The sequence below is a fragment of the Myotis davidii genome, unplaced genomic scaffold, assembly GCF_000327345.1.
Source record: "Myotis davidii unplaced genomic scaffold, ASM32734v1 scaffold135, whole genome shotgun sequence".
NCBI classification, from domain to species: domain Eukaryota; kingdom Metazoa; phylum Chordata; class Mammalia; order Chiroptera; family Vespertilionidae; genus Myotis; species Myotis davidii.
The window spans coordinates 14,223,058-14,234,636 of record NW_006289813.1 but is presented as its reverse complement, the minus strand read 5'-3'; positions in this window follow the sequence as shown (position 1 = coordinate 14,234,636).

The window sequence follows — 11,579 nt, the reverse complement described above, 5'->3', positions numbered from 1 at the left end:
GTCTGATGAAAAAAAAGCTGAATAACATTGGAAAAGAACTAAGAACATAGCTGTAGAATTGATAAATGAAGAGAATAGAGACGGCAAGGGAGGAAATAGACTAATCAAACAACACAAGGTGTGGAAAGCCTGCAGAAGAGTCCTAGATTTAAAGCTGGCATTCTCCAATTGTGTGGAGTGCAAAAACCATAGCAAGGTGAGTCATGGTAAGGAGACAGCCGTATGGTTAAGTTCCTATCACAATATGTGATGTTGAAATTATATAACCCTATTGCATTTGCTGCCATGATATTTGATAACTATAATTGGCAGTATTGGAAAATTTTCTTAAAATTCAGGACCCTCATTTAGGTCACTTTATGATGAAATAGTACTCATGAAAACACTGAATTTACATTAAAATTCATATTTCTCAAAATCCAAACCTTGAAATAATAAAAAAAAGTTAGGTAAAATTCAAAAGAATCTGTGGTCCATATTTCATAAAAAAAAGGCTGACAAAGTGATTTATGATTGATAACAACAATATACTCCATGAACAAATGTACATGATTCTTCATTCTGTGTTTATACTGTTTTTGATTTTTATCACCCCATCTCTTTAAGGCTAAATAAGGAATATGTATAATGTGAACATCAGAGCACAGAATTGTTCCTAAGTGTCTCCAAAGAGAATCCTGGGGAACTAGTAAAACACACGGTGGTGTTTCACTGGGAAACAGCTTAAATGTCTATGGGATCCTGGAATAAAAAAATATAAGCCCTGCATGAAGTGATATAGTTTTTTTGTAGATGCTAAACAGGTCTCAATCTCAATTAAGCCATGGGCTATTTCCATAAACTTCTAAGGAAGCAGTGAGTGGTTCTTGGCTATTTATCCTTCTCTGAAGAAAATGGCAGAATATATGAATTGGGAAATTCATAACTATCAGAACATATAGATATCAAACTGCTCCAAAACTTAAGAGTTCAAAGTCATCTGCAGAGCTAGGAAGAACTACTCAAGGAATACCTGGAAGGGGGGATTGTATAGGAACAGCTTCTGTGAAAAGTGAAATACATATCTATAGAGCAAGTGTGTAGTAGGATGTAAATTCATGATATTGGTTGATTTCCCTGGTCACTTCCCACTTCTTTTCCTGGAAATGTACACAGGTGAAAAGATAAATCCAGGAATAATGGATGTGGGTCACAGTATTTCTTCATTCTACCCCTCCTCATGTATTTTATGTTTTACATATGTGTAGTAAAAATCATGGCAACTTTGTATTGTTTTCCTAAAAATTTTGACTGAACTACTAAAATTGAGGACAACAGGCACACTCGAGAGAGAGCGACCCACCCTCTCAGTGTCACCTTCTAAGCCTTGTTAAGAAATGCACACACTAATTCCTTGATGTCACTTCCTACACCACAGCCTACGTATGCAGTCAGAAGAGTCTGGACAACTTATATAATCAAAGGACTAAATTTATTTGATGAAGGGAAGTCATTGGAGTGAAGATTCCTTTGACTTTTCTTATGGCTCTGTTGAGTATGAATAATGAAAATGAGATTTTTCTTATACTTGAAAATTCTGATAAAGGAAGGGTGATTTGATATAAAGTGACTGGAAAAGAAGTGATGAAATGAGATATACAGTCACTCTATTTTACCACTATTGAGTCCACACTCTTTAATAGCATGTTAGTATTAAATAAGACAGAGCAGTTTACAAATGAAACAATAGCACATGTGACAACTAATTCTCTTTCCTGTTCATATATCCTTTAATAAGTTATGTTTTTGAAGGAAATTATCCATTTTATCTAGGTGTTTTTATTATACTGGCATGAAGTTGTTCATAAGATCCTCATATTATTTGTGTATATATATATATATATACATACATATATATGTACACTTTTTAAGTTTCTACTTTAGTTTGAGAATTGGCTCTATAACCTTATATAATATAATGCCACTACTTTTTAAATTTTTCACCACAAGCCTTATAGAACTAAATAGGAATAGAATGAAGAGATATTGTGACCCACGTCCATTATTCTTGGATTCTAGTATTAATGCTATAACTTTTTTTAATGCTCGAAAGCTATCTGTTTTAAAATTATCCTCCTGAACAGTTTGTTACTTTTCTAGTTTTTTCTCCTTTATTTGTTACATCTCAATTGCAATAAAGGCTCTTTTTTAAAATTTGTTTGCTTTCTTTACAGGAAAGTTCTAGGGATCCTCGGTGGTTTTCTTATCTCTAAAAGCAGGGAAATAAAACTACTGTTTGAAAATGCTCCACAGATAGATGGGGCTTCTTTGCTGTGGTCTTCGGGGTATCACCTGGCTAAGCTATTTCCCTGGGGAATCCTTGGTGTCAGAAATTTTAGTCATTGCTTTGGAGCTGGTAAGATTCTCCAGCTTGGAAAAATATATCCCAGCCTAGCTGCTCTCAAAATTCTACAATTCTAGGAGGGAAAGATGGGTTTCAACTTTCATATTAGTTGGTATATAAACTTTCCTTGAAACCGAACCTGTTATCTATTAGTACAGGGCCTTTTACTACCCTATTCAGAGAATTATGTTTAGTGTGAAAGTGAAGGTGAAGTAAGTACAACTTCCATTCAGCTATACTTTCAATCAATCCAGTTTTTCATATCAAGCTCACCCCCACTTCTGAATGTATTTGTTACAGTCAATTTCAGAAACCTATGGGACTTCAAACCCATAAATCAGATTGCTCCTCAGCATTCCACGCAGCTGACTTCTAATGCAGACACTATTGAAACAGTTTCCACCATTGTTGTTCTTGATCCTTCCTCTTCTATTTCTTTTTTAATTTAGTCTTTAAAACGTAGTTGTTTTGGGAGGCTTTTTTTTTTTAAGTTTGTGGAGCCCTCACTGTGCCATACTACTCTTGGATAACTGCTGTAACATTTCTAATTTTAATATGATATATAACGTTCTTGTGTTTTCTTTCATTTTGCCTCAATTTTCATGTTAATCAAAGTAGCAACATCCTTAACTTTACACACTTAAATCCTGTATTGAAACTAGAATAATATTTTGTCACTTTTCTAATAAGTTGCCTTAAAATAGTAGAAAATCACAAACCTGATTTACAGATTTATAGTAACTTTATAGTATCCTATTGTTTAATTTATTTTCTTATAGTATTTTGAAATATGATTTTAGTATCAAGTTATCAAATAGTTTCTCTTTTCTTACATTCCACTAATTTCTTCAAAATGATTTTAAATTATAAAACAGTGCTTTAATTTTCTGTTTCATTTTGTTGTTGTTGTTACTTATGGACATTCTATTTGCCCTGTTATCTGCTAATGGAAATATGAACAGAATGCCTTTCACACATTCTCAACAGTTTAAAACATTATACCTATTGCATAGAATCCTTTTTATTTCTGGAGATACCCAACTGTGAATATGTCATATTGAACCACAACTCCCATCTTTCCCTTGGACTTTTCGTAATTATGCAATTCTTTGAACAGAATCCTTCAGTTTCTTCATATTATATTCCACATACATTTTTGTTCTACTTTTGAAATTTCAAATCATTCCTTCTTCTATTTCTGTTGGACTGTCTTCCCTGATTATTAATCTAATATTTTATGATCAATTATAAGGTAACAAAGCCAGTAGAGTTTACTCAATTTTACTAACAATAAAACCTATAAACCTTAGCTCCTTCAAAAAACAGAAGGGATAGAGATTAGACGATAGCTACCTTCCAGAAGTAACCCCATGACCTGACATTTATTGTGAGGATAGCTGGTGTAGTCTAGTTCCTTATGTCAGGAATAATTTAGTATTTATGTGGCACTTCACGTTTTCAAAATGTTCTTCAATCATCAACAAGCATTGCCCATGACACTCCTGTCAGAGGTCAGTATAACTACCAGTAACTAGAACCCCGTAGTAAAAAAATGGTGAGAAAGTGACCATAGTCCACTTTGTTTCATGGTGTTAATTTTCAAGCTTGTAAAATTTGAGCCTCTATTAAATCCATGGGCTACATTGCATTGAATTTCATGAAACGACAATAAGGATGAGTTACTATAAATCATATTGTGAAAAACAAGAATATATAACTCCCCTTCCAAAGCATGCTGCATTCAATGAAGTCTACTAATAAACATAAAGAATATTCTCTGGGCGTACTATTTTTTAAAAAATATATTTTATTGGTTTTTTACAGAGAGGAAGGGAGAGAGATAGAGAGTTAGAAACATCGGTGAGAGAGAAACATTGATCAGCTGCCTCCTGCACATCTCCTACTGGGGATGTGCCCACAACCCAGGTACATGCCCTTGACCGGAATCGAACCTGGGACCTTTCAGTTGGCAGGCCGAGGCTCTATCCACTGAGCCAAACCAGTTTCGGCATCTCGGCATACTATTATATTAGTTCAGAGAGGAGAGAATTCTAGAATTATATTTCTATTGGATAGGGCTGATGTAGAATACTATATTTGAATTCTTGAACACTTCAGGGAGAGAGATAGGAAAGGAAGAAGAAAACAATTTCTTTAAAAATTTCAAGAGAAAGATATAAGATTAAACAAGGTTGATTTGGTTCAATCTTTGAGAGAGGGTAGAGAAATCATATAGACATAGGAAGGCTTCTTGAATTATGGGATAAGAGTCACAAGTTTGTGTCTGCTTTTTCTGTGCAAAATATGTGCCAGTATTTTAATGGATTGCTTTTATGTGATTTGTACCCAAGATGGCAAGTTGTGATGGAGTATGTCCATACCTTCAGGTAGTCCCTCCTGATTCCATGCCCTAGTGTTTTTTTTTGTTTGTTTTGTTTTTTGTTTTGTTTTGTTTTTAAAATATATTTTATTGTTTTACAGAGAGGAAGGGAGAGGTACAGAGAGTTAGAAACATCGATGAGAGAGAAACATCGACCAGCTGCCTCCTGCACACACCCTGCTGGGGATATGCCTGCAACCAAGGTACATGCCCTTGACCGGAATCGAACCTGGGACCCTTCAGTCTGCAGGCTGATGCTCTATCCACTGAGCCAAACCAGCCAGGGCCCATGCCCTAATGTTTACACCTTTTATAATCACTTCCTGTAGGTGTGGGTGGGATCAGTGACTTGCTTCTACCTAGAAGAATATGACAGAGATGAAAAGATTTTGCCAATGTATTTAAATGCCCCAATCATGATCCATAATTATAAAAGCATAATATGCTAATTAGACCAGATGTCCTTCCAGATGAAACCAGGGCTGGGAGGGAAGCATGGGTCTCAGGTGCCTGCCGGCAGCAGGGGGAAGGAAGGCCTACTCTTGCACGAATTGCGTGCATCAGGCCTCTAGTGGTTCTATAAGAGTTCATCACAATGAAGATTGTTTTGTGTTGGACTGAGGTGAGATACCGTTCTTGCTGGTTGATGAAGTAAGCAGTTGTGCCAAGGAAGCCCACTTGCCAAAGAACTGGTGACTTCCAGGAACCTCCAGCAGCTCCTGAGACCTGAGAGCGGCCCCTAGCTCAAAACCAGCAGGAAGCAGTGCCATCGCTTCTACAGTCACAAGAAAATTACTCCTAGCGGGAACCGGAATAGATTTTCCCCTAACTGAGTGTGCAGAGGAGATGGTGTTCAGCCAACAGCCTCATTGTAACCTTTTGAAACCCTGAGTAGAGAAGCCAGTGCATCCGTGTCCATTCTCCTGGCTTCCGAGAACTATGAGATAATAAATCAGGATATTTTAAAATTGCCAAGTTTGTGCTCAACTGTAATGAAGCAACAGAAAAATAATGCAGAGGCCTTTCCACTTAAATAATTTGGACTGTGCACATCAGAGTTCTGGATGTCTACAGGGCTGAGTTTGGTGTGAGATGTAGCATCTTAATCTATTTTAATCTACTCATTTGACTGTGATGGATGTTTCCTCTTGTACAAAACAGGAACAAAACACTTTGGTCTAAATTAAATCTTTGTCATTATTTCCCAGTCCAACATTCTATTATTGTTGGGTTATTAAATATGCAAAGAATGCTTCTGCAATGTTCATTTTTACCACTTTCAGAGCCACATTAAAACTTGGCACTTTTCTGCAAATTTATACCATCCAAAGACATTGGCAACAGACACATACAAAACAGTGTACAAGTGAAAGAATCATAAAAATAGATGATCTCACTTGTATTTTGAAGTTTGCCAGTAAATAATTCCTGAAGATCTTTGAAGAAATGTCAGTATTTTATGTCAATCTTAGATTTTTAAGTGTTTAAAATGCTTTTGAGTTTTCTTTACAGTAAATATCTAACTATGAAGATTGAATACTGATAAGCCATACGACAAATACATTTGATATAAGATACAACTACTTGTGCCCTTCTAAAATTTCCCCCTTAAAACCTGCAGTACATGGTAAAGAAAACTGTTTCTTAGTCTTAGAAGTTGTCTGATCATGAGGAGGGACAGCTACTTTCTTCATTTCTTATATTTGTGTCAAATTATAGGAGATCTTACATTTTAATAGCAAAATCAATAGGAGGGTCAGACAGAATTTATAAAAAGTTGCTGGCATATTTTGAACATGGGTGACGGTACATAATACACTCACAAGAATGAATATCTAGTAGGGAGATGTGGAGCCCTACATTACTCTTGTCAGAGTTAAAATTTCCACTGATGGTCCAGGAAAATAAGTAAAGCAGCCCACTAAACATATTTTCACATGAAATTACATTGAAAGAATATGTGGAGGGGGAAGAGAAAACAGTGTAAAACAAATAGACTATGACAAGATCACAGCCAATCCCTCTAGTTGTCTACAGTGTCAAACTTCAATGTAAGAGTCCTGCACACAAATCAGAGTAGAAATGAATGCCAAAGGGGTCAGCGATGACTTCATTATTTGGAACTGAGAAAAGGAAAGGCATGTGAGAAAAAAATATTGGGATGTGTCAAAAAGTGATTCATCATCGCACAAAAAGATAACAACACAGATATATTCAGGGAGAAGTAGAAAAGGAACACATCACTATTTTTTCTAACTTGAAAATGAACTGTGAAATTTGAAACAGTAGATATGCAAAAATTAAATGGCCTAACCTAAGAATTTGTTTGGGGTAGGAAAAAGAAACAAGGCCTGAGTCAGTCACAACATCACTCCTTATGTCGACTGTTTGTTCTTTCCTTAATAGAATCTGATTATATACTGAATATCTATTAAATACTTAAGTATTTTATAAGGCTTGAACAAGGAAACTCATTTAAAAATGAGAATAAAATTTTAAAAAAATGTTAACATGCAAAGATACCTATATCAGTATAGTAATATAAAGAGTACAAATGAATAAGGAACTTCTTATAAAATAGTACAACCTTGAGCACTGGACTTTGACTTGTCATTATTTTCCTAAGGTGACCCACTCGATCAACCTTAATTAAGAACTGTGCCCTCATAAAATAGATATTACCTTGATTATTATGCATGTAATGTCAATACTCCTACTCCCACTTGCTATTTGTAAGGGAATAATAATAAAAACATATTTATTCTAAAGCTATAAAGAAGCATAAAGCTGGAAGGCATGGTAAGGTCATTTTGTCTATCTTTTTTATGTGACTGCTATTAAAATGTCTTAAATGACTAAAACTCTCCTTTATTTGAAAAACTTAGAGCCTATTTCCCATTTTTAGGCAATGTTAAAATAATACAACAGAAAAAATATGAGCACTAAAAGCATTTTTATGGTATATGTTTTATAATCTGACTCCTTTTTTCAAATGTTCTTAAAAATATGTTTTAATAATCTTTCAAAATCTTATATATTTTTAATATCCCCAAGTCCCACATATGCCAGACCACATAGCTATTATATATTGATATATTAAATAAACTTGTTCTTAAAGCTCCTTACTATTTCCTAAATTTATTTCAGCCAAAACTTTTACATTAGAATTTTTAATAGATTTTTAAAAAATGAAATGGAATATTTATATATTTAATGTTCATATTAATTATTAAACTGATCATAGTGATTTTAATCTTAATGAAATGACACTTTACACTATTTAAATTTCAGTTTATTTTAAAATTTAAGAGCTTTATTGTCTCTCTATTAAAAGGGCTGCTTGGAGATATCCCAATTTTTTTATACACTCCCTTACATATCTAATACCAATTTTGTATTTTAAAAATAAATCTTTTTACTATGAGGGGAAAAATTAAATGGCCAGATTTTATTTTTTTAAAATATATTTTATTGATTTTTTTACCGAGAGGAAGGGAGAGGGATAGAGAGTTAGAAACATCGATGAGAGAGAAACATCGATCAGCTGCCTCCTGCACACCTCCTACTGGGGATGTGCCCACAACCAAGGTAATGCCCTTGGCCGGAATCGAACCCAGGACCCTTCAGTCCGCAGGCCGACGCTTTATCCACTGAGCCACACAGGTTAGGGCTAAATGGCCAGATTTTAGATTAAAAATGATTCTTACAGAGTAAATTACATAGATAAAAAATCAAAAAATCCTGAAAAAAGTAGATACTGACAAAATCAGTGCATCTAGAAAGACAATAAAATAAAATAAATCTTTTAAAAAACTGAATTTTATACATATGATTTTATAAAAAGATTTAGTTTCAGTTAACATTATGACAGTTCTACATAGGGTCATATGTTTATTAATTTTTTGCCTCACATTTCAGATTCAGTGAAATATTCTAATAGACTGGAGTGAATAAATTAAACGTTGAACATTCAGAAAATAAAAATTTCATAAAACTCTTTAAATGAAATATTGAATATAAACTTCAAAAGATATTGTTAACAATTAATTACATCTGTTTTATTGCAAATTATGGTTTTGTGGAAGTGACTGTTAACATTGCTTTAGCTATTTTAGTAATTATATTATACTAGAGGGACAGTGCACAATAATTGGTGCACTTGGGGGCGTCCCTCAGCCTGGCCTGTGCCCTTTCACAGTCTGGGACCCCTCAGAGGATGTCCACCTGCTGGCTTAGGCCCACTCCCCAAGGGATTGGGCCTAAGCTGGCAGTCAGACATCCCTCTGGCAGCCCAGAAGCCCTCAGGGGATGTCTACTTGCCAGCGGGGAGCAGGCCTAAGCTGCAGTTGGACGTCCTTAGTGCTGCTGAGGAGGCGGGAGAGGCTCCCACCATCACTGCTGTGCTGGCAGCCGTCAGCCTGGCTTGTGGCTGAGCAGAGCTCCCCCTGTGGGAGTGCACTGACCACCAGGGGGCAGCTCCTGCATTGAGCGTCTGCCCCCTGGTGGTTAGTGTGTGTCATAGTGACCAGTCATTCCCAGTCGTCCTGCTGTTAGGGTCAATTTGCATATTACCCTTTTATTATATGTCTGTTGCATGGGTGGGGGCTAGCTGGTTTGCCCTGAAGGGTGTCTTGGATCAAGGTGGGGGTCCTGCTGGGGTGCCTGGACAGCCTGGATGAGGGGCTGAGGGCCGTTTTCAGACTGGCCACACCCCCTTCAGGGTGAGGGTCCCTACTGAAGTGCCTGGCCAGCCTGGGTGAGGGGCTGATGGCTGTTTGCAGGCTGGCCACAGCTCCCAGCCACCCAAGTTCCCAGTGGAGGCTGGCTGGAAGTAGGTATCTGGGATTTATTTACGTTTCTATAATTGAAACTTTGTTGCCTTTAGCAGAGGCCACAGTCAGCCAGGGAAGGCAGGAAGCTTGGCTTACTCCATCTCCAGGGGGAACAAGCCTCCTGCTTGCTCCACCTCTGTGACTGCTGGCCACCATCTTGTTTGGGTTAATTTGCATATAGTCACTCTGATTGGCTGGTGGGCATGGCTTGGGCATAGCAAAGGTATGGTCAATTTGCATGCTTCAATTTTATTAGATTAGATGATATATTTAAACTAATAAATTATTTCTCTATTTAAAGGTACCTGTTTGTTTTTGATGTTCGAATAGGTGAAGAGTGTTATCTCATGTTTTTATTTGAATTTCTCTTAAGAGTAATGATTTTGATCATCTTTTCATGTGTTCTCATTATTAAAGCTTAAGTTATGATAATGGAGTTATAAAACTTATCTAGATTGGACTTATTTAATTTTTTCATTTGGGGGCAGAGGTAATTTATCTTTTAAAATATACCTCAGCAAAGTATAATTTATATACAGTTATTTACTCTTTCAGCTTTAACAAACGTTCACTGATATCTCTGACACAATCATATAAGGAATGTTACTTTCACTTTATAGGCCATCCCTTTTTCCTTCCAGCCTTCCATTCCTGGAACACTGATATACTCTCTCTCTTCCCCCCACTCCCCATTTTAAGAACCTTTGAAATGAAACAAAGCAACTAATTTTCTGCTATTAAATATTGAAAACAAAGGACTAAACTCAGCCACTATTGACTAAAGAAACTAAAACAAATGATCTACTTTTTAAAAGATATTAATTTATATTTTCTAGAATTTCATATAAATGGAGTTATGAATATAGTATACAATCATTTATGTCTGTCTTTTTTCACTGGAATAATTTATCAGTATTGCATGTAAATCATTTTTTGTTTCATATAATACCATAATACATTTTGTTAATCTATTCATTTTTTTTAATTTTATGAAATAAATATAACAGTCAAATATAAAAGCGTTTCACAGAGCAGCAAAGGGACTTGATTTACATAAAGACTGAAATGCAATATGTTACCATATCCTCACACTGCAAAATTAACCAGTACAGAGATGCTAAAAAAGTCATGTGTGATGTGGAATATATGTATAAACATATACTCTACAATTTACATGTTATAATGTAACAGCTAAATTAGCCAGAAAGTTAATAAAGTAGGATTTGACAAAAATGTTTCCTGTAACGTTCACTGTGGTAAAAGCTCAACCTCTGGAACATTTCTTGAAAGTTCTACATTCATGGAAGAGAAATTTGCCATTATACTTTTACATAAAGAGAGAGTCATAATAGGTGTAAGCCTGTAGATATTCAGTTCCAAGATAACACACACATACAGAAAAATACAGAAATCATGATTTCCCCCTAAGATACATGGACACATACATAATATTGGTAGCACACTTTGAAAATCTTTGATTTATTTTAAAAAGTGTTTTCAAAGTAGTTGTAATAATTTCCAGGTTTCACTGAAATACTATGTTCCACAAAGAACAATTTGAAAATCTGTGAGAGGATTTTAAAATATCAGGCTTAGAAGCTTCTCATTAAGGTATAAAACCAATGCTTCCTGAAACCTTTGTTATATTTCATCTTACCATTACTCTAAATTTCTCAGAAGGCAAGTCTAAGATTCCTTATAGATTTCTGTGTCAGCTTCTCTCATGCATATTTGGTTCATTAGAATATTCTTTTTTTTTCAGAATGTTAAATAATTTTAACATATTTCTTTTTTTTATTGTCTGAAGTTTTACATAAGTCTCCTTTTTCCCTGATTGACCCCCTCACCCTCCCTCCCCAGCCATTCCCACCCTGGGCAAGCCCCCACTGCCCCAGTGTCTGTGTCCACTGGTTATGCTAATCTGCATGCATACAAGTCCTTTGGTTGCTCTCTAACACCCCCTTCCCCATCCATATCTTTAGAT